We start from the raw sequence: 24945 nt of genomic DNA, 5'->3' as shown, positions 1-24945 counted from the left end.
TGTGCTGTGCGAAAATGGGTGATGTGGCACAATCTTGGCCATTGCTTTCTCCCCAAGGCTTGCCACCAGATGGTGACATGTGGCACCAAGTTCAGCCACATTTCACCCTATAAATATCACCTCTCCCACCCTCATTTTCTTCACACCTTTCCCATTCTTTCTTCTCTTTACTCTCTCTCTCTCTAGAACCTCTCTCTAGCCCCGAAATCCCCCGAAAAGCCTAGGGAACCTCCCTAGCACGAGGCGGAAGCCCCGGAGTGCTCGAAGGCTCCGAGAAGAAGAGCTTTTCGGCTCGGGAACGCTGCTCCAAGCAAAGCCCGGTTTTCTATAAAACCCGCTGTAAGTGAGCTACGCCTACGCTATTTTTAATATAGCTTTTATTTAATTATAGTAACGTTATTAGGAACTTATAATAAATACTTGGGCTATTATTATGGGTTATATAAGTATTTTTTTGACGCTTATATAATAATAATAATAATAGCTAGACTATTAATTAGTCTCGACGAATAATAAACTAAACTCTAGTGGTAATAATACTAGGTTTCGTCGAAGAAAATTCTTTTTAAGAAGCGAAGCGCTGTCTGAGTTCGGAATCACCACCTTTTCAGGTGAGTGCATATTTACTTTCAACTTACACATAGATATGAAGTATTTAATATAAATTACGTGCTATTTGTGCATATTATCTGAATACTTGCTATCTATGTTGGATGAACGTTTTATACATGTTTTCAAAGATTTAAACTGTATATGTATTTTATATCTACAAAATGTGTTGGGTAAAACATGGGTAGATGTAATAGTTGCTGTGTGACAAAATAAAATAATGAGAGGCCTCGTTATAGATGTTATTGATGATCCAGTCATCTAGCGGAGTATAGATGACGACCACGGACTATTCTAGACAGTCCAGTGGAACACTAGCAGGCTCGCAACCTGTAGGTGTTTATTTGAACTGTGTGTTTATTTGAACTGTGTGCTCACCAGATGTACTCCATCCCCCACATGGTTGCCTATTAGGACATTTATTGCTGAGGAATCCCCTTAGTAGTAGTGTCCGTCCCGATGATGATCCTTAGGCTAGGTCCCTTATGATAGGTGTTTAGGGACGTAAAGTGAGGATAACGGGAACGGGTAATCGGGTTATTGTTGATTGATGAAATTAATAAACTATTTATTGTGGGTTGAAAACCCTATGTGCTCACCAGGCTCCCAAGCCTGACCCACTCAGTTTTATGTATTACAGGTAGTGGCGCTTGAGCATATATATGATGTTTGGACGAGGGATTACGGATATAGGCCTGTAGATATGAAATAATGTAGTAAGGCTTGTATTGTACTGTTTATGCTTTTGATCTGTACGAACATGACATCCCGAGTCTTTTAATGAAATACATTTCTATGGAAATGCTTTTGATAAATCTTTATCATATTATTGTTTTGGGACAAATTCCGCAACACTTTTATTTAAAATGTTACTCTGATTTTTAAACAAAGCATAAACAAACCGGTCTTTTCTGGCCGTGATTTTGGGGATGTCACACTATGTATTTATAGTTTGTATATCTTATGTGGTTCGATATACTTAGTTCACTATAAACAATGCTCTGATACCAATCTGTCACACCCCCAAACCAGAACGGCGGAATCGTTCGAGGGCGGATGACTTCATGTAGTATCGTAACAGTTGTATACATAGTAAAGAAAGTAAAACAACCATCATATATATAATTTAAAAGTTACAATGTTGAATGATGTTGGTTCAAAATAAATTACAATATGATGACAAAAATGAGTTTTAAACTAACGCCTTAGCGTTCCTTCTCCAAAAGCTGGGGTTTACCTGTATTACTGAATCCCTGAGAAATACAAGTAGTTTTGAAAGAGTGTTAACAATTAAGTTGGTGAGTTCATTAGCGTTTATGTATAAAATTTGTAAGTTTGGTATAAAATCACTGAGTTTATTTTCGAAAAATCCAATATTTTTCAATGAGTGTGTGGTAGTTTAAAAGTTCTAAAACTGTAATGCATTAGTAGTTTTTCATGTCTAGAATAACAGATTTAAGTATGTATAAAATTACTAAGACATTTGATAACCCCGTAAATCATCATGTTTTTAATACTCCATGTGAGTTTTATTTCCATGCTATTGACCTAGACTGGGTGTAACAACGTTCTTCAGGCGTTGGAATGTTATGACGTTTGTCACCCCAGACCTGCCGGTCTAACTGTAGCTAACAGTTTAGGTGCGGGATTGTCAATCACGTATAGATCTATACACAAATATCACGCTCTCCCAACAAGAGATTATGGTATATAATACATGACTTTAACTGCATAATTGAAAGTATGTGAAGTTGAATGTCTCACAAAACTTAGTATCAAATAGATTTACGTATGAAAAGTCCATTTGTTCTTGTATATGAAAGTATTTACTTGATATAGTACTTATAGTATGTAAAATCTCATGAATATCTAGTAAACTATACCTATTATAGTTTTTCCAAAAGTATGTTTTGTTTGTATGGTAAACCCTAGAGTAGTGTCGACTTTGTATATAAAGTACAACATTATTCAACATTCATACCCAGAATATAAATAAAGTGTTTGATATTTATATAATGATATGTTTCATTCCAAAAGACAAAGTGTTATCATGATACGTTGTATGAGAATGTTTTTGTATGGTAGTTATAAATCACATAAGATTGATTATAACAAAAAGTATAGCAAGAGATTGATGTTTTTCACACGAGGATAATCGTGTGTTTACTTGTATCCCCCCCTCTTAAAAGTGTATAAATTCATTTACAAAGCAATTGAAAACGTAGTTATAGGGGTATAAACTCACTTGATAGAGTGAAGAGGTGAGATGAAAACCGAGCATAACTTCGACAGGAGAAAACGGATTTCTCGGGAATCTCGGGAGTGTAAAAACTTCCTTCGGGACTTGAATGCGAAGACCAGGGCTTCGGGATATTTCTTTCACGCAAAAAGGGGTAAAAACGCAATAGAATGAGAGAAAATGAGCAATTATACCCGGAACCCTCGGTACGCGGGGCTGGAAACCCTCGGTACGCGGGGCGTAACTCCGGGTTACGTAGGACGTACCAGACGTCATGCATGACCGCATCCTCGTTTGTCGGACTTAGGATGGGACGGGGCATAGAGGCGTAGAGGGGCGACATGGAGGATCTGAAGCCTAGCACCCGAGTACGATGGGCGTACGAGGATACGCTGGGCGTAACTCGTCCCGGTTTGTGCACCTCGAACTTGTAAATTCCGTAACTTTCGCATAAGAGCTCTGTTTCTGACGTTATTTATATGCTCGCGTAGGTGAGAATGTATTCTACAACTTTCATTTAGACTTCGTTGGCTAATTTTGAATTTATTTTTAACTATATTATTTTTAACCGGCCGGGACACGAAAGGTCCATTAAAAATCCGTAACTTCTTTATCCGATGTCTGTTTTCGACAGACTTTTTACCATTGTACTACCGTTGTTGAGGTCTTCGATTCTCATTTAGATTGTTTCGGTCAAAAATCCCTCGATCTCTATTTCAAGATTTTAGCTATCTACTACTACATCCGAAACTTCGAAAAATCATAACTTCCCAATACGAAGTCAGATTTGGGCATTCTTTTTATGTATGTTCACGGTTTAATGATATCTACGATTTTCATTAAGATACTTAAGGTTAAAAAGTATTTTATTAAAACTTCGCGTTTTACGTTTAATCGTATTGACGGTTTTGTGGTGAATCTTAGGTTGGTCATAACTTCTTTGTTATAATTCGGATTTTAGTGTTCTTTATATTTCTAAAAAGAAAGAATACGTTTTCTCTACTTTTGGAAAAGCTGGTGTTCAAACAATTGTAAATCATTGCAATAATCTTAACCAGATCATTGCAAGATGTCTTTTAAAGACTTCAAAAATAAGCCATTACCTTGGTGTTTCAAAAGATATTTCTACAGATATTTCAAAAAATAAAAAACCTTTTTATCAATTTAAAAGTGATTTAGCTTCCCTTAAAAATGATTTTGCTAAAAAAGATTTTGAAAAATTATTCGAAACAATCGAAAAACAAAATAGGTTTACTATTAAATTAACCCAATCTATTGATAAACATTCTATCCTCCTAGAAAACTCTTTAAAAAATAATCATTTTGTGGAAGAAGTTGCCAAAAGGGAAAATATTGAAGGCACTCTTAAGCAAACCAACCTTAAGATCACTAATATACAATACCAGTTAAAGCAACTGATAGGATAACCTCAATAGCCGAGTCCAATAGATCGATCAACCTCCTTGAAGAAAAAAGAGTTGGGCTGATCATAAACATTGACTTAACAGTCAATAAATACGTAACCACTACCCAGTTAGAAGTTGCATCTGCAAAAATTATTGTAGACATTACTAAAGAGTTATCAAAAAAGATTGATTCTTCCCCTTGTAACAAAGACATTCTTAAATACATCAAGAATATTTCCATCATAGAACAAAAAACCAAACCTGGAAAATATTCAGGTTTTAAGAAATACTCAACTCCCAATCCTAGTATTGGAAACCCATACTTAGGTTGCTCAAAAGACTCCCAGAAGATTGATATCTTTAGGAAGGAGAAAAAATGAAACAAAAAGTCTCCGAGCAACTCGAGAAATATTTATTTAATCTTCAGTATGAAGACTATGATAAACCTGACCAAAAACTCATTCAGCTTTTATCCTTGCAAACTGAAGAATGCGAAGAACTATATCAAAAAGAGCCACAACTTTTTGATCAATACTTTAAAGTAGCCAAAGTAAATGAACCTAATACCGAATCAGAATAGGAAGACAATCCTAACATAAACGTTGTCAAGTTCGAATACTTAGATAGAAACGAAGAAATGGAAGTAGAATCTTCATATATGACCACAAACAGAGGCGAGAGAAAAAAGAAAAAGAAGTATGATTTCAAAATGCCTGTCCACAATGGTATTCCAAATAGTGGTAAAGGACCCAATACGATCAATGTACTCAATATTGATTGTATCCAAGACTTAAAGCGCAGAGAAAGAGTTATAGAAAAATGGTTTACCGAGATTTCACTAATCTTACAAACAAACCCAGATGAATTTGGAAATGCAAAAAATGTTCTCCTACTTTTAGAACATAAGACTGATGGAATTGTGCAAAAATTCCATAGAAATAATAATTGGATTAGACCTTTTTGATAGTCTTATAAATGTCATATACACTACCTTCTTAGGACTAGATTATGTCTCCAATAAAGACTTCACTATAAATAATAAAGTCGACATAACAAGACTCTCAATGAAAAAACTCCAGTTACATGATATTTGTCTCCTTGACAAATAAACATGTAGATATGAATCATATCTTTATGATATTCCACAGAGAAGTGAATATTCATAATGGATATCTGCTTATCTTATGAAAATACCAATCATTGGAGAAATCTGTACTGAAAGATGGAAAAAAAGAAGCCATTAGAGAAATTCAGCAAACCAGTCTTTCTTATGCAACAAAAATTGCAAAAGAGGAAATTGACAGAATATGTCAAGACAGATATAAACAACAAAAACTTAAAACTATAAGCAAAGATTGTTGTAACATTCTGTCTTATTTCAAAGATTTTGATATCGGAAGGAAAACCTATACTAAGAAGAAGTATAAAGATAAAAAGAAATACAAATCTTTTTGGAAGAAGAAAAAGAGAAGATTTTCTCCAGGAAAATACTTCAAAAAATCTTCGAAAGAAACACCTAAAAAGAATACTTCCTGGCCACAAGGAAAGAAAAAATACAGATGTTGGATCTGCAACGAAGAAGGAAACTATGCTAATGAATGTCCAAATAGGAAAAAGTACCTTGACAAGGTCAAGGAATTACAAACTGTTAATAACGGAGGCTATGAAGCTCTTGAAGAAAAATACGATGATATACAACATGTTTTCATTCTACATGTTGATACTAATTCCTCGTCATCCTCAGAAGAAGATGAATCAACTACTGATGACTCAGAATTGCCTTAAACAGACTCTACCTTTTAAGAAGGGAGAGGTTAACCATTTTTTTGCAAACCTCTAGAAAAATAATGATTCTCTCTTGAATCTCACTAATCCAAACTCTATTTATGTTTCTACTTTCCTTAACTTCAAAGGATATAAGAAATTTAGGGTACACTGCTTTGTAGACACAGGTGCATCCTTATGTCTTGCAAGCAAGTTCATCATTCCAGACGAACTATGGGAAAATGCCCCCCAAAGAAATTATCGCCACTATTGAAAATGGTGACACCATAAAAAATTAATAAAGTTTTCAGAAACATTAATCTCGAACTTGCAGGTGAACATTTCAACGTTCCCACTATTTATCAACAAGACTCAGGAATTGATGTTGTAATTGGCAACAACTTCTGTCAAGTCTATAGACCATTCATACAATAGATAGATAGAATTGCCTTTCATTTTAACAACGATATGGTAATTGTAAAAATGGTTACTGAAGCTTTTAGTAAAGGAAAACTAGGTTTTCTTGAATCCCGAAAAAAGGGTTCTAAAGAAAAACAAATTCCAGGTACCAATATAACCCAAGAAGGAATTATTGGAGAAATGATTGTTTCTGTCCAAACCACCATTTTCAAACATATAGAAGATCTTCTTGAAAAAGTTTGTTCTGAAAATCCTATTGATCCAAAAAAAAAAAACAAATGATGGATGAAGGCTTCAATCAAGCTCATTAATCCTAAAACAATTGTCAGTGGAAAACCTATACTTCATTCTCCACAAGATAAAGAAGAATTCTCCAAACAAATCAAAGAATTACTTGATATGAGATTAATCAAAGAATCAAAATCTCCTCATATGTCCCCTGCTTTTCTTGTTAACAAAGAAGCAGAGAAAAGAAGAGGAAAGAAACACATGGTTGTCAACTACAAGGCAATCAATGATGCAACCATTCGAGATTCGCATAATCTCCCTAATATGCATGAGCTCTTAACTCTACTACGGGGAAAAATATTTATTCAAGTTTCGACTGCAAATCTGGGTTCTGGCAAGTCCTACTTGATGAAGAATCGCAGCTACTCACTGCTGTTACATGTCCTGATGGGATCTTTCAATGGAAGGTACTACCCTTTGGGCTTAAACAAGCTCCTAGTATTTTTCAAAGACACATGCAGAACGCCCTTCGAGGTCTTGAAATTTTATGTACTGTATACGTTGATGACATCATGGTCTTCAGCAAAAATGAAGAAGAACACTATGTTCATGTTACCCAGGTTCTCAAAACCATTTTAAAATATAGAATAATACTTTCACAAAAGAAAGCTCATCTTTCCAAAACAAAAATCAATTTTTTGTGCTTAGAAATAAATGAAGGCACTCATTGTCCTCAAAAACATATTCTTGAACATTTACATGATTTTCCAAATGTTTTAGAAGATAAAAAACAATTGCAAAGATTTCTTGGTGTCTTAACTTATGCTAAAACATATATTGAAAAACTTGCAGCCATGAGAAAGCCCTTACAGGCAAAATTAAAAAAAGATGTCATTTGGAATTGGTCAAACACTAATAAAGATTACATCTAAAAGATAAAGAAAATTTTAATCAATTTTCCAAAGCTTTATCTTCCGAACATTGAAGATAGTTTAATTATTGAAACTGATGCTTCTGATGAATTTTGGGGAGGAGTTTTAAAAGCCAAAAATTCCAAAAACGAAGAACAAATTTGCAAGTACACCTATGGCAGTTTCAAAGCAGCTGAGAAAAACTATCATAGCAATGAAAAAGAATTACTCGCTGTAAAAAGAGTTATTACAAAATTTGTTGTATATTCCTAGTCCGTACAGATAATAAAAATTTTACTTATTTTCTCCGAACTAAGATTGCAGGAGACAACAAATTAGGCCGACTAATACATTGGCAAGAGTGGTTCTCTCGATATACTTTTAGTGTAGAATATCTTGCAGGAGATAAAAATGTACTGGCAGACTGTCTCACCTATGACTTCAGGTATGTCTTACATCATCCATGATCTTACTTGCTCCTCTCGAGCCCTATAAAAGGATATGATCCCCACGACATATTCCTTACAAACTTCACTCACAAAAAAGAGAGGGGGGGGGGGATAAAAGAGTTTAAAAATTTATGAAATGGAAGACCTCAAATCCTCGAGGATGAAGAAACAAATGCTCCTCATAGAGCTATCAGCAATTGAACAAAAAATCAACTTGTATGAACAAGTAACAACAGTCACCGATGTACCGGAAAGTGAAAGCTTAGAAACAAAGGTTATTCCAGTGCAAACGGCACCTGGTAAAGAAACAACGAATCCGTTGAAAGCTGATGCTTTGCTAAAAAGCATAATAAAGGAGACAACTACTCATCTTCCACATGGAAAAACTAGCTTGTTGGTTAATTCCAACTCTTGTACTGAAGGAATCAGTAAAATAAAAATTTTGTCACCTACTAACAAATCTATGCAAGAGCTCAAACCAGATTACAAAAAGTCTCTTAACAAAGAAGCTGAAAGATTCAATGTAATCTACAAAGGGCCACACATCGGAATACATATAGACTGGGGAATTACAGAGACCTTTTGCAAAGTCGATAAAGTAATATGCAAGAAGTTCAGAAATGAAACAAGTGCACGACTTAGTTTTTCGACCTTCAATGACGAAGCCAATCAAACCAAAAAACCTCTTCTAAAGCCGAAAGTCCAGAAGATCAAAGAAGATCACAGAGATCAAAGATTTGACATCCCAAATGACGTCGAATATGAAGTCAACAACCTTGCAATCTCCTTTGAAGATTTCAGAACAATCTGGAGTAAAGCTAGAGCGGCATGCCCAAAGGATCTTATCCACGAAAGATTTTTCACAACAGATAAGAAAACCAAAAGTTTGTACAACTTCCTAGAAAGCATAGATCCAAGATTAATTCAACAAGCCTTTTCGGCAGGATTAATCGACAATATCTATCAAAGCTGCAATTTGCAAGAACTAAAATTCTTTCCAACCAGTATGATAGAAACCATTAAGAATTTCCGAAAGAAAGTTCTCAAAGCAAAAGATGATCCAATTTACATTAGAGTCATCTCCTCTCTTCCAGAATGGATTCAAGAAGCAACACTTGCCCCTTATCACTATCTAGAAATTGGCTTAGCAAAAGCTAAAAAAGACATCAAACAATCTCGACCCACAGAAGAGAAAGATCTCCCATTCGAAGAAATCCTTCATCAAAATCATATCAGCGGCCTTAGAAGAATTTCTGAAAAGATCATTGAGATAATCTCAGGATCAAAGAAAAAAGTTACAAATTCACACTGTATAATCACTAGCTGGAGCTATGGCAACACCAGTAACAAAGACCTTGAACGAGCAGCCAAATTCGGAGAACAGTTCATGAACAACAACTTTGATGCATCTACCACTACAAGACAAATCTTCTGTAGGCATGTGGAGCAGTTGTTTGAAGACCATCATTGCAACTACGGCAAAAGCAGTGATTCCACGAAAAAGGAGGGTTCCTCCTCTGAAGATGACAAATCTTGATCATCTTAAAGAAAGATGCTTCATGCGGCCGCAGTCACTCAAGAAAATAATGCCTCCTACATTATTAAAAAAGATGCTCCGAAATCAAAACGATGATAAAATCTTCGATCTAAGAGCAGCTAGCTTATCCAGCTGTCCACAATAATGTAATCGTAAGTGGATAGAAACGTCATGCCTGACGTAATAAGCAATTATCAGACCCTCTCAATGTGTTTATAAATTGAGAGTTATGTTTTCATTAGGGGACATCACAACTACGAGTGCAACAAAAACACTCTCTATCCTGTAAATTTTCAAATTAATGTCTTGTGAGTAAAATCTCCCTTAGAAGGGAGAAGATGTAAAATATTGTAAGAGTACTCCCTTTTTAGGAACTCTTTTATCAATAAATCCATGTTTTGTTATACTTGAGTGTCCATACAAAAATAGAGTCATGAAACCTATAAGTGACAGAGTGTCAGGTCGACGATGGTCAACAGTACCGCATACATGAAAGCAACGGTGAAAGCAACCACACAAAACAAAGGATGACACAGGTTGGCTTGAATAGTTTCTATCTATGTAAGTATAACACCCACTCCAAAACACTTCTAGATTAATGAGTTTTCTTTTTACAAATTTTGCATCTATTCACTTCTCATTAAATAAATCGCATAGTACCCAAATTTTACCAGTTTGGGTAGTGTGCGAGTTTTTTAATGAGAAGGGAATAGATGCAAAATTTGTAAAAAAAACCTCATTAATCAATAAGTGTTTTGGATTGGGTGTTATACTTACATAGATAAAAACTATTCAAGCCATCCTGTGTCATCCTTTGGTCTGTGTGGTTGCTTTCCCTATTGGTTTCATGCCTGCGGTACTGTTGACCATCGTCGACCTGACACTCTCACACTTACATGGCTTTATTGATAAAAGAGTTCCCAAAAAGGGAGTACTCTTACAATATTTTACATCTTCTCCCTTCTAAGGGAGATTATTTGAAAATTTACAGGATAGAGAGTGTTTTTCTTGCACTCGTAGTTGTGATGTCCCCTAATGAAAACATAACTCTCAGTTTATAAACACATTGAGAGTGTCTGATAATTGCTTATTACGTCAGGCATGACGTTTCTATCCACTTACGCTTACATTATTGTGGACAGCTGGAAAAGCTAGCTACTTTTAGATCGAAGATTTAATCATCATTTTGATGTCGGATCATCTTTTTTAATAATGTAGGAGGCATTATTTTCTTGAGTGGTCGGGGCCGCGTGAAGCATCTTTCTTTAAGATGATGAAGATTTTTCATCTTCAGAGGAGGGACCCTCCTTTGTCGTGGAATCACTGCTTTTGCGGTAGTTGCAATGATGGTCTTTAAACAACTGCTCTGCATGCCTACAGAAGATTTGTCTTGTAGTGTTAGATTCACCAAAGTTGTTGTTCATGAACTGTTCTCCAAATTTGGATGCTCGTTCATGGTCTTTGTTACTGGTGTTGCCATAGCTCCAGCTAGTGATTATACAGTGTGAATTTGTATAATTAACTTTTTTCTTTGATCCTGAGATTATCTCAATGATCTTTTCAGAAATTCTTCTAAGGCCGTTGATACGATTTTGATGAAGGATATCTTCGAAAGGGAGATCTTTGTCTTCCGTGGGTCAAGATTGTTCGATGTCTTTTTTAGCTTTTGCTAAGCCAATTTCTAGATAGTGATAAGGGGCAAGTGTTGCTTCTTGAGTCCATTCTGGAAGAGAAGAGATGACTCTGTTGTAAATTGGATCATCTTTTGCTTTGAGAACTTTCTTTCGGAAATTCTTAATAGTTTCTATCATACTGGTTGGAAAGAATTTTAGTTCTCGCAAATTGCAGCTTGGATAGATATTGTCTATTAATCCAGCCGAAAAGGCTTGTTGGATTAATCTTCGATCTGCTCTTTCTAGGAAGTTGTACAAACTTTTGGTTTTCTTATATGTCGTGAAAAATCTTTCGTGGATAAGATCCTTTGGGCATGCCGCTCTAGCTTTACTCCAGATTGTTCTAAAATCTTCAAAGGAGAATGCAAGGTTGTTGACTTCATATTCAACGTCATTTGGGATGTCAAATCTTTGATCTCTGTGATCTTCTTTGATCTTCTGGACTTTCTGCTTTAGAAGAGGTTTTTTGGTTTGATTGGCTTCGTCATTGAAGGTGGAAAAACTAAGTCGTGTACTTGTTTCATTTCTGAACTTCTTGCATGTTACTTTATCGACTTTGCAAAAGGTCTCTGTAATTCCCCAGTCTATATGTATTCCGATGTGTGGCCCTTTGTAGATTACATTGAATCTTTCAGCTTCTTTGTTAAGAGACTTTTTGTAATCTGGTTTGAGCTCTTGCATAGATTTGTTAGTAGGTGACAAAATTGTCATTTTACTGATTCTTTCAGTACAAGAGTTGGAACTAACCAACAAGCTAGTTTTTCCATGTGGAAGAGGAGTAGTTGTCTCCTTTATTATGCTTTTTAGCAAAGCACCAGCTTTCAACGGATTTGTTGTTTCTTTACCAGGTGCCGTTTGCACTGTAATAACCTTTGTTTCTAAGCTTTCACTTTCCAGTACATTGTTGACTGTTGTTACTTGTTCATACAAGTTGATTTTTTGTTCGATTGCTGATAGCTCTATGAGGAGCATTTGTTTCTTCATCCTCGAGGATTTGAGGTCTTCCATTTCATAAATTTTTAAACACTTTTATCCTCCCCCTCTCTTTTTTGTGAGTGAATTTTGTAAGGAATATGTCGTGGGGATCATATCCTTTTATAGGGCTCGAGAGGAGCAAGTAAGATCATGGATGATGTAAGACATACCTGAAGTCATGGGTGAGACAGTCTGCCAGTACATTTTTATCTCCTGCAAGATATTCTACACTAAAAATATATCGAGAGAACCACTCTTGCCAACGTATTAGTCGGCCTAATTTGTTGTCTCCTGCAATCTTAGTGCAGAGAAAATAAGTAAAAGTTTTATTATCTATACGGACCAGGAATTTTACCGGTGTTAAATATACAACAAATTTTGTAATAACTCTTTTTACAGCGAGTAATTCTTTTTCATTGCTATGATAGTTTTTCTCGGCTTCTTTGAAACTGCCAGAGGTGTACTTGCAAATTTGTTCTTCGTTTTTGGAATTTTTGGCTTTTAAAACTCCTCCCCAAAATTCATCAGAAGCATCAGTTTCAATAATTAAACTATCTTCAATGTTCGGAAGATAAAGCTTTGGAAAATTGATTAAAATTTTCTTTATCTTTTAGATGTAATCTTTATTAGTGTTTGACCAATTCCAAATGACATCTTTTTTTAATTTTGCCTGTAAGGGCTTTCTCATGGCTGCAAGTTTTTCAATATATGTTTTAGCATAAGTTAAGACACCAAGAAATCTTTGCAATTGTTTTTTATCTTCTAAAACATTTGGAAAATCATGTAAATGTTCAAGAATATGTTTTTGAGGACAATGAGTGCCTTCATTTATTTCTAAGCACAAAAAATTGATTTTTGTTTTGAAAAGATGAGCTTTCTTTTGTGAAAGTATTATTCTATATTTTAAAATGGTTTTGAGAACCTGGGTAACATGAACATAGTGTTCTTGTTCATTTTTGCTGAAGACCATGATGTCATCAATGTATACAGTACATAAACTTTCAAGACCTTGAAGGGCGTTCTGCATGTGTCTTTGAAAAATACTAGGAGCTTGTTTAAGCCCAAAGGGTAGTACCTTCCATTGAAAGAGCCCATCAGGACATGTAAAAGCAGTGAGTAGCTGCGATTCTTCATCAAGTAGGACTTGCTAGAACCCAGATTTGCAGTCGAAACTTGAATAAATATTTTTCCCCATAGTAGAGTTAAGAGCTCATGCATATTAGGGAGATTATGCGAATCTCGAATGGTTGCATCATTGATTGCCTTGTAGTTGACAACCATGTGTTTCTTTCCTCTTCTTTTCTCTGCTTCTTTGTTAACAAGAAAAGCAGGGGACATATGAGGAGATTTTGATTCTTTGATTAATCTCATATCAAGTAATTCTTTGATTTGTTTGGAGAATTCTTCTTTATCTTGTGGAGAATGAAGTATAGGTTTTCCACTGACAATTGTTTTAGGATTAATGAGCTTGATTGAAGCCTTCATCCATCATTTGTTTTTTTTTTTTGGATCAATAGGATTTTCAGAACAAACTTTTTCAAGAAGATCTTCTATATGTTTGAAAATGGTGGTTTGGACAGAAACAATCATTTCTCCAATAATTCCTTCTTGGGTTATATTGGTACCTGGAATTTGTTTTTCTTTAGAACCCTTTTTCCGGGTTTCAAGAAAACCTAGTTTTCCTTTACTAAAAGCTTCAGTAACCATTTTTACAATTACCATATCGTTGTTAAGATGAAAGGCAATTCTATCTATCTATTGTATGAATGGTCTATAGACTTGACAGAAGTTGTTGCCAATTACAACATCAATTCCTGAGTCTTGTTGATAAATAGTGGGAACGTTGAAATGTTCACCTGCAAGTTCGAGATTAATGTTTCTGAAAACTTTATTAATTTTTTATGGTGTCACCATTTGCAATAGTGGCGATAATTTCTTTGGGTGCATTTTCCCATAGTTCGTCTGGAATGATGAACTTGCTTGCAAGACATAAGGATGCACCTGTGTCTACAAAGCAGTGTACCCTAAATTTCTTATATCCTTTGAAGTTAAGGAAAGTATAAACATAAATAGAGTTTGGATTAGTGAGATTCAAGAGAGAATCATTATTTTTCTAGAGGTTTGCAAAAAAAATAGTTAACCTCTCCCTTCTTAAAAGGTGGAGTCTGTTTAAGGCTATTCTGAGTCATCAGTAGTTGATTCATCTTCTTCTGAGGATGACGAGGAATTAGTATCAACATGTAGAATAAAAACATGTTGTATACCATCGTATTCTTCTTCAAGAGCTTCATAGCCTCCATTATTAGCAGTTTGTAATTCCTTGACCTTGTCAAGGTACTTTTTCCTATTTGGACATTCATTAGCGTAGTTTCCTTCTTCGTTGCAAATCCAACATCTACATTTTTTCTTTCCTTGTGGCCAGGAAGTATTCTTTTTGGGTGTTTCTTTCAAAGATTTTTTTAAGTATTTTCCTGGAGAAAATCTTCTCTTTTTCTTCTTCCAAAAAGATTTGTATTTCTTTTTATCTTTATACTTCTTCTTAGTATAGGTTTTCCTTCCGATATCAAAATCTTTGAAATCAGACAGAATGTTACAACAATCTTTGCTTATAGTTTTAAGTTTTTGTTGTTTATATCTGTCTTGACATATTCTGTCAATTTCCTCTTTTGCAATTTTTGTTGCATAAGAAAGACTGGTTTGCTGAATTTCTCTAATGGCTTCTTTTTTTCCATCTTTCAGTACAGATTTCTCCAATGATTGGTATTTTCATAAGATAAGCAGATATCCATTTTGAATATTCACTTCTCTGTGGAATATCATAAAGATATGATTCATATCTACATGTTTATTTGTCAAGGAGACAAATATCATGTAACTGGAGTTTTTTCATTGAGAGTCTTGCTATGTCGACTTTCTTATTTATAGTGAAGTCTTTATTGGAGACATAATCTAGTCCTAAGAAGGTAGTGTAAATGACATTTATAAGACTATCAAAAGGGTCTAATCCATGTAATTCCTCATTCCAATTATTATTTCTAAGGAATTTTTGCACAATTCCATCAGTCTTATGTTCTAAAAGTAGGAGAACATTTTTTTGCATTTCCAAATTCATCTGGATTTGTTTGTAAGATTAGTGAAATCTCAGTAAACCATTTTTCTATAACTCTTTCTCTGCGTTTTAAGTCTTGGATACAATCAATATTGAGTACATTGATCGTATTGGGTCCTTTACCACTATTTGGAATACCATTGTGGACAGGCATTTTGAAATCATACTTCTTTTTCTTTTTTCTCTCGCCTCTGTTTGTGGTCATATATGAAGATTCTACTTCCAATTCTTCGTTTCTATCTAAGTATTCGAACTTGACAGCGTTTATGTTAGGATTGTCTTCCTGTTCTGATTCAGTATCAGGTTCATTTACTTTGGCTACTTTAAAGTATTGATCAAAAAGTTGTGGCTCTTTTTGATATAGTTCTTCGCATTCTTCAGTTTGCAAGGATAAAAGTTGAATGAGTTTTTGGTCAGGTTTATCATAGTCTTCATACTGAAGATTAAATAAATATTTCTCGAGTTGCTCGGAGACTTTTTGTTTCATTTTTTCTCCTTCCTAAAGATATCAATCTTCTAGGAGTCTTTTGAGCCACCTAAGTATGGGTTTCCAATACTAGGATTGGGAGGTGAGTATTTCTTAAGACCTTAATATTTTCCAGGTTTGGTTTTTTGCTCTATGATGGAAATATTCTTGGTGTATTTAAGAATGTCTTTGTTACAAGGACAAGAATCAATCTTTTCTGATAACTCTTTAGTAATGTCTACAATAATTTTTGCAGATGCAACTTCTAACTGGGTAGTGGTTACGTATTTATTGACTGTTAAGTCAAAGCTTATGATCAGCTCAGCTCTTTTTTCTTCAAGGTGGTTGATCGATCTATTGGGCTCGGCTATTGAGGTTATCCTATTAGTTGCTTTAACTGGTATTGTATATTAGTGATCTTAAGGTTGGTTTCCTTAAGAGTGCCTTCAATATTTTCCCTTTTGGCAACTTCTTCCACAAACTGATTATTTTTTAAAGAGTTTTCTAGGAGGATAGAATGTTTATCAATAGATTGGGTTAAATTAATAGTAAGCCTATTTTGTTTTTCGATTGTTTCAGATAATTTTTCAAAATCTTTTTTAGCAAAATCATTTTTAAGGGAAGCTAAATCACTTTTAAATTGATTAAAAGGTTTTTTATTTTTTGAATGATCTATAGAAATATCTTTTGAAACACCAAGGTAATGGCTTATTTTTGAAGTCTTTAAAAGACATCTTGCAATGATCTGGTTGAGATTATTTCAATGATTTACAATTGTTTGAACACCAGCTTTTCAAAAAGTAGAGAAAACATATTCTTTCTTTTTAGTATTGTCGTCAAGAGTTTTAATTTTGACTATTTTACCTTTATTTATAAAAATAAGGAAAATCTATTTTATTACTCATTTATGATCTCAGTGATTTGTTTGATATTCTGACATAGACTATCAATTTTTAAAGACATGTTTCTAATTAAGTTACTATCTCTTATTTCTGAGCTTTCTCCTACATGGAGTGAATCCATAGAAATTCTTGGTCTAAGAGTTTCTCCTAGAGCTTTTTTATTTCTAGCTATGTTTAAAACCCAAGAGTTTTCTTGAGGATTTATGTCGCAGAATTGCTTATCTTTGACATGGCCAATTTCTGAGAAGACGTCGTCAAGTTCGATGTACTCGTCTTTCTTGTAGTCTACGCTATGGTGACTATTGGTCAGGGCATATCCTATGAGATAGGTTATAGTAAATGGTTTATCACCTGGACTCATAAGGTCACTTCTCTCAAGGTGATGTATAAAAGATAAGGTTTTATCTATATTTGCAGATTTCAAATCCAGAGTAAACTTTGGATAGACTGAAAACATAAACTTTTGGTAAGCAAGGTTTCCTTTAGCAGCACCTAAGATGCAGTCCTGTCGGTCAGTGATTTTGTTGTCAATTAAGGCCATTTTTATGGGAGAATTTATTCCTGCTTGGAATTGAGATTTTATCAAAAATTTTACAGCTCCGATATGGACCATTCTTATTTTTGATCTAATCTCAACTGGAATACTTTTCAAGTTATTGTTTATTTGCTCCTTAGTCAAAAGGGGTAGAAAAACAGCTCCTATTGTGTCTTTTATGTCTACATACATTTCTTTAGTACTAACAAAGTAGAAAATTTCATTTTTCCTCTTGAGAGGGTTTAAAATACTAAGTTTAGAAGGAACATTTTTGAAAATGTTTTCTTTCTTTATTTTTAAATCTGTTTTCTTAACTCGAGAGAGAAGGTATTGTTTTATTAAAAGGTTTGCATGAAAGCCGTCTTCATCTTCAACATAAGTTAAGATTTGTTTTTCTTCTGAATTATTTTCTTCAGAGTTGTTGAAAATTTCTTTATTCATTTTAAGAATTGTTAACAAGTTAAAACCCTTTTTCTGACTTCTGAAATTGAGTTTAAAGCTTTATCAAGGTGTTCTTGATGTATTTTTTGCTTATGAAGGAGATACTTACGTATAGTAACCATGGTTGGTATATATTCGTGAGTATGTTTATTTTGTGCTTGTAATTCTGAAATTTATATGCACTAAATTTTTCTTATTATTGAATATTATTTCTTTATGATGATAAATTTCAACCTTGATATTACGAATTCCTTCAAAAACTTCATTGTAAAGTGTTTTATTATAATGTAATGCCATTTTTAACAAGGCTTTGATACCAGTTTGGGTAGTGTGCGAGTTTTTTAATGAGACGGGAATAGATGTAAAATTTGTAAAGAGAAAACTTATTAATCAATAAGTGTTTTGGAGTGGGTGTTATACTTACATAGATCAAAACTATTCAAGCCAGCCTGTGTCATCCGTTGGTCTGTGTGGTTGCTTTCCCTGTTGGTTTCAATCATACAAACAAGTTTACTAATAAACTATAATAGGTATAGTTTAGAGTTATACTACTTACTACTTCTAGTTCAATGAAGCATACAAGAATCATTTCATTCATGAGTCATTACTTATTACTATGAGAACATATACAACTATACTATGATGAGAACATATACAACTATACTATGATGATAACATATACAACTATACTATAATGAGACCATATACAAGTATACGATAACATAAATGTGATCCATTGTATCGGAGCATGCCTTCATTGTCATGGCCCGAGTTGTAACTAGAGTCTCCTGGAGGGAGAGCGTGAGTTTGCGTATAGATCTATACTAGATTGACTATCCTACACCTTGCTGCTAGCTACAGCAGGACCTGCAGGTCTGCGGGTGCCAAATGCCATACCTTTTGACGACTTACATTGTCGTGTTTTCCAGTCGATAGTATGGTACAATTAATCACATAATACCTTGATATAAATCCGGTTTAAGGTAGTTAGTACATAAGTAGTTCCTATAATACAACACTACATTACTACATTAATTTACCCTTTACATTTATTTGGTGATTACTTCACTTAAACATTAATGTATAAACTATATTTTGATAATGATAGTTACACTTAGGAAAATTACACACTTTTACAAGAAACGAACATACAAAACAGTTGTGCCTTGGTAGAAGGCTACTTTTAGTAGAAAATATAGGATTTTCTAGGAGTTACAAACACTTACAAACATTCACATACTTTTACTACAAACGTTTACAAACTTGTACTTCAAATAACGATTCAAACACTTTGATACAAACATTGACACTAAATACTTATGAATTCACCAGGTTTAATGCTGATAAATTCTTTCAAAATAACTTGTATTCTCAGGTCATCAGTAGACAGGTACCGATGCCAGCTTTTGAGAAGATGGAGCACATTCAAGACTCATCTTATATTTTGATTTATGTTTTGGTGTCTTATATACTACAGAACACACTTGTATTAAATTATATATTTAATCCAATGGATGATGTTGTTTACTTGTTTACTATTATACTGTGTTGTGATACTATACATGACGTCCTCCGTCCCAAAACGTTTCCGCCGTTCTCGGTTTTAAGGTGTGACAGATTGGTATTAGAGCATTGTTTATAGTGAATTAAGTATATCAACCCATAAAAGATATACTAACTATAAACACAATGGGACTAAAACACTCTGACCAAGAGTCTATACTTTTAAATAATAAAATATTTAACTAATTATACAAGTCTGCATTCATACTAAAACGAGTGTCACAATGACAAATACAAAAGTATTACGATTGTTGAATATCACAGGCAAGCTCGGGGATGTATGGTCAGTCCTGGGAGTGGCATAGTCTGATCAACTATGGTGGTCCGAGGAGTGATTAGCATATGCCATACAATGGTTGTGATATGGCAACAAGTCTAAAAAAAACTTACCAACACTACTACAATGAAAGCACTAGAACAGAACATAAGTTTAAAATACTATAGGAGTATTTTGTGTTACTATAATCACATATATGAGAACTAAAAAGGTCTCTATCAAGTGGGTCAATAGTCGTTAAGTGGATACGCAAAGGTTATATGAAATTCAGGTGTTTTAGACTCAGAATCTGTGATCTTTGTGTCACACCCCAAAACCGGGACGGCGGAAACGTTCTGGGGTGGATGACGTCATGTCAAGTATCACAACACATGCATATAGTAATCAAAGTACAACAAAACATTGCATTAATAGAATAATTTTACATGGTTACATTACATAGTATCAAAGTAATACAAGCAACTTATATAAAGTGCAGCAAGGTACTTAAGCCATCTTCATCAGCAGCTCCGGGGATGTACCTATCTAATTGCTGACTTGAGATTACAAGTTATTTGAAAAGTGAGTATCAGCATTTTTACAAATGCTGGTGAGTTCATAAGTATTTAGTGTCATTTAGTCAAATAACTTTAATAAGTAGTAGTTTAAGTGTTTTCAGCGCTTCAGTGTCCTTTCCAGAAAATCCTATATTTTCTTTTAATAAGGCAGCCTTCTACCAAGACTGTTTCAGTGCATTGTGGTAAGAGTTAGTTTTCCCTTAATTGCTATTATTATCAAATACTGAATTTGATTATTAAAGAAGGCAGGAGACGTCAGGGAATAACATATGCCTCAGCAGTGAGGACTGCTGACTAAGGCAAAGAATCATAGGCTCCAGGAGGGTATCGAACTGACGACACGCCTGGTTCAGTCTAACAAAGGGGAGACATAGACCCCAGAAGGTACCAAATGAAAGGTACGGCGGGTAAGGTCTAAAACAGCGAATATAGACCGAAGACGATACCAAATGAAAGGTATCTCTCACAAGGTCAGAACAAAGACTACAGACCCCAGACAATATCAAATGAAAGATACAGCTAGCAAGGTCGAAACAGAGACTATAGACCCCAGACAGTATCAAATGAAAGATACAGCTAGCAAGGTCGAAACAGAGACTATAGACCCCAGACAGTATCAAATGAAAGATACAGCTAGCAAGGTCGTAACAGTGTGAACCTGAGAAGTGACATCATCATACAGTGTAAATTGCTGACGACATGCCGTTACCTTAAAGCCATGAATTATAAGGCAACCCAGGATACTCGTAACCATACTGACTAGAGTTCCAGACGCCCTACAAGCATCTATAGAATGTGACATTTGTCACCCCTTGGCTTGGTGGGCCGTGGACTGTAGCTAGCAGTCAGGGTGCGGGGTTGTCAATCCCGTATAGATCTATACACACAATGTCCGCTCTCCCTACAGGAGACTCTGGTTACCAACTAGACGACGGAGAAGGTCGTGTCCTGAAGATGCATCCCAAATAGTGGGTTTCTAATGAAAGTGCTGAAATAGAGGTAGAGACTTCCCAATAGTGGGTTGCTAATGAAAGTATAAAATAGAGGTAGAGACTCTTAACTGAATTGACTGAAGTAACCCATATGTCTAAGCTTGTATACATAGTATATAACTAATGAATCAAACGACCTTCGGATGGATATCCGATCCCACCAGACCACATCTCAACGAAGAAAAGGAAATAGGGCGGGCAAACCTTCCTAAGTCCTTCAACCATTATTTATATGCTTCTATACAAGCACAGACATACATCTAACTATGCTCGAGTGGGTATCAAGTAAAAGTGATTCTCGTGAAGTAGGAGTGTCTAACAAGTGAAGTAAGAGTGGTCACAAGTGAAGTATAAGTGTCGAATAAGTATAAGCGCATCGCGAAGTAGAGACGGCACTAAGTGAAGTAAGAGCGGTCACAAGTGAAGTATATGTGTCGAATGAGTATAAGCGCATCGCGAAGTGGAGATGACCACAAGCGAAGGAAGAGCGTATCAAGTATAAGTGAAGTAGACTCGTATCACTAAGTAAGAGTGTGAATAAGTATAAGTGTCATCAGGTATAAGTGACTTCAGGCATAAGTGAAAGCATTACTGAGTAAGAGTATAAAATAAGTATAAGCGAAGTGGCAGTAACTTAAAGTAAGTATATGCGTGAAAAGGAATCTTAATGAAAAGCCTTTACGAATAGAAAATTTCACACATTGTATTCTTTTGTAAAATATGTTTGAAAATCTTGGAAAATCTTTCACCAACCAGTTTAGAATGAATTTAGTTTAAAAGGTATAAGTAAGAGTTTTAAAACAACTGAAAAGCGTTATAACGTCCAACTCCGTAAAAACAGTGTATATTGGCAAAAATCTAGTGCATGCGGGTTATCAATCACATGTGATTGATATGATAACTGGCATGTTTAACTTGTAATCCCCCCCCTATAAAACATTTGAAAGCATTTAAAAGGTTCATTCAGGGGTATGAACTCACCTGGTGTAAGTAGGTCCGACGGAAGTGCCGTTTGGGCGTTCGGGGTCACGCAAGGACTTTAACACACACAAGGACCTATTTTAACATATGATAACATATTTTCACATACAATTAGCATATAATATACTAATTAAACAGTTATACACACTCAAAGGAGTGGAAAACACTTTTGGTTGAGTGTTTAGGGTCCCGGGTAGCGTTTAAGGGTGCTAAGGGTCTCCTATTAGTTGTGGGACTTTGCTATACTCACATATCAAGTGTGTAAATGGATTTAAAACACCAAAATGGACCAAACAAGGAGTTTACGGCCCAACCTAAGGGAGTTTACGGCCGTAAACTCCCAAGGTCAATTTCTTGGGTGTTTGATGCTTCTAGCTTGTTCATAGAATTATTCTAAGCACTTTTCCTCAAAGGCATGATTGGATTTGAGGCTTCTAAGGGTACTTTATAGGAGTTTACAGCCTAGGAACTCTCCCAAGGGAGTTTACGGCCGTAAACTCTCAATCTTTGAGTTTAGTGAAGTTTTAAGCCTCTAATGCCTTTCTAGTGATTTATAATGAAGTGTGATGCTATTTTGGAGGATTAAAACCAACATTTGAGGGGGTTTTGGGGAGTTTACGGCCTAGATAATGCTTGTGCCGTAAACTCCAAGAAATGTCTCATTTTCTTGGGTTTAAGTCCTTAGATCCCCTCCTAGTAGTTTATGGTAAATGTCTAAGGTCATTAGGGGGGAAAAATCACACCTTTGAGCATGATTTTTGGGAGTTTACGGCCTTGACTATTCATGGGCCGTAAACTCTTTTCTTTAATTCATTTTGGAGTGTTTCAAGGGTCTAAACTCAAGAGGATAAGTCCCTAAATTATGTAATAAGCCCTAGGATGAGTTTGGGAGTGTTTTGGGGCACTTTTGACATGATTTTGAGGAGTTTACGGCCTAAGCTTGTGCTTGGGCCGTAAACTCTTGTTTGAGTCCTAAAATCATGCATTTTAATGTTTAAACACCCCTAGGATATATCCCATAATTATTTCCAAGCTTATGGACAAGTTTAAAGGCATTTTTAGCACCTTTTTAGGGGTTTACGGCCCTAGAATGTTCATGGGCCGTAAACTCCTTATCTTATGCCTTCTTGGATGATTTTTGGGCTTTAAACATAAATCAATACGCTTAGAATAAGTTAGGGTAAGCGGACTTACAAATTGGAAGCGTTTGGTTGCGAATTCGGAGCGAAAACGGGTCTAGAGAGAGAGAGTATAGAGAGAGAGTGTAAAAAGTCTCCCATTTGACTCCACTCACCCATATATAGGTTTCACAGTCGGGGCTCCGTGGAATTTTACCCGATACTGCCGTTAAACGGGGCTTTTGGTCGCACCCGATTTAGTGGTCGTAATAATAAAACTTGACATTTTCTAAATGAATGAAAATGTGTGTCCTGTGTTTTTATTTCCTTTTATCACGACTTAACGGCATGTTAAAGGTAATCAAATGGAATGTTTATTAAATTGATGCCCTCTAAATAACGGAACTTTTATACAGTGGAATATTCCGTTAACGGTAACGGGGAAATGTAACGGGACAACTTGGGTTGTCACATCATCCCCCCGTTAGAGGGAATTTCGTCCCGAAATTCAGGTCTTGGCAAGGAAGTAGGTATGAATTTCCGAGTGGAGGTAAGGGAGTACTTCCTATACGGTTGCCCTCGCATTCCCAAGTGATTTCTAGTCTGTGTTTGTCATTCTCACAGACCTTCACATACGGGATGCGCATTCCGTCTAGTGTAGCTAGCGGGTTCCAACTGGTGTATCTATGAAGTCAGGGTTCTCGATGGATTCTATCAAGGTGAGTGAGGAACGAAGGGTGTTGTCGGGAAATCACATATCAAGTCTAAGAAGTGGGTCGATCGGGTGTGAATCTTGTGGCATATCCGAAGGTAGGAGCGTCCTGAAAAGGGTTGGACCATGTCTCCATGAGTATTCTCGGATGGTCCTATGCTCTCGGAAGGGTAGAGCCTTTCAGTACTTAGAACATAGTGTACTTCTATGGCAAGATCATCACTGGCGTGATCGCCATTCCGAAGTTCCTAACGTTCACTCTCGTACTGGTAGTGTAGTCCTTCGAGTTGGTTCTTAGGAATCTCAAGTGGTCTTCAGTTTCGTGTTTTCTACCAACTGGCTAATAGAGGCTTTCTAGATCGTTGAGTGGGTTGCGTGACTATGGTTATCGGTTTGCTGTAGAGTGTCCATCTCAAGCATTGTGCAAAATGGACCTGCACTAACGAACCTTGAGATACGGAAACTCTGGGGGTCGGGGAGATAAGGTTTCTCCAGACGAGTGTTGGACTATCTCGGGAGGTGGTTCTACTATCTCTGCTTGAGATAGTATTCGTGGAACACCTATTAGCCCAAGGAATCTCTAAGACTGTGGTTTATTCTAGTGTGGAGAGTGCGTGCTCTTGCATAACCCCTCGACTAACACCAAGGCTGGTGTCGAGTCTATAATCTCTTCGGGATCCGGGTCATGAGATTTAACGCAGCTACCTTCACACTTGACCAAGTATTCTTGACTGCGAAGGTTATCCTGTGGTTCTCGGTATCCTAGTGTTTACTTCAGAAAATATAATTCATCGTCTATAGGGCGACGACGATTTCCTCCTTGCGAGAGGGTGGAGGATGATAAGCACCACTTGTCTATAACTGGGTGGACAAGGTGCCTAAGTAGTTAGAGCATCAGTTGCAACTACTCTTCCGAAGGTTCTAAGTTTTCTCGGCTTAAGTCAAATCTAGTGGGTATAGGTTCTTCATCACTCGGGACTTTACTAGTTCATCCCGCAGTGTTTCTCTCGACTCCGGCTCCTATGTTATGAAATAGGGTGAAAGCGTTTTGCGAAGAGGTTCGTGGTAGAGTTCATGATTG

General features: G+C 35.7%; 1 protein-coding gene and 1 long non-coding RNA gene across 30 annotated transcripts in view; one reads left to right on the top strand and one right to left on the bottom strand.

Moving 5' to 3' along the window:
• The window catches only part of LOC111909126 (uncharacterized), a 116630-nt gene that overhangs the window by 55978 nt on the left and 35707 nt on the right, over positions 1 to 24945 (bottom strand). For 18 of the 29 annotated variants that reach the window (XM_052768359.1, XM_052768362.1, XM_052768355.1 and 15 more), the window contains one exon: positions 18089 to 18147. The exons of 9 other annotated variants lie outside the window; for them this stretch is intronic. The gene's annotated coding sequence lies outside the window, so the exon portion shown is untranslated. Of the gene's footprint in view, positions 1 to 1706; positions 1863 to 18088; positions 18148 to 24945 lie in introns of those variants that run through there. 2 more of the 29 variants (XR_008230187.1, XR_008230189.1) reach the window with 1 other exon arrangement.
• Positions 145 to 1411, top strand: LOC128132188 (uncharacterized). The gene is made up of 3 exons (XR_008230191.1): positions 145 to 339; positions 544 to 611; positions 1250 to 1411. It is a non-coding gene; the product is annotated as an uncharacterized LOC128132188 (long non-coding RNA).

Source organism: Lactuca sativa, chromosome 2, assembly GCF_002870075.4.
Source record: "Lactuca sativa cultivar Salinas chromosome 2, Lsat_Salinas_v11, whole genome shotgun sequence".
Classification (NCBI taxonomy): domain Eukaryota; kingdom Viridiplantae; phylum Streptophyta; class Magnoliopsida; order Asterales; family Asteraceae; genus Lactuca; species Lactuca sativa.
Note: the sequence above shows the minus strand (reverse complement) of the source record. Positions and strands in the feature narration are given on the sequence as shown.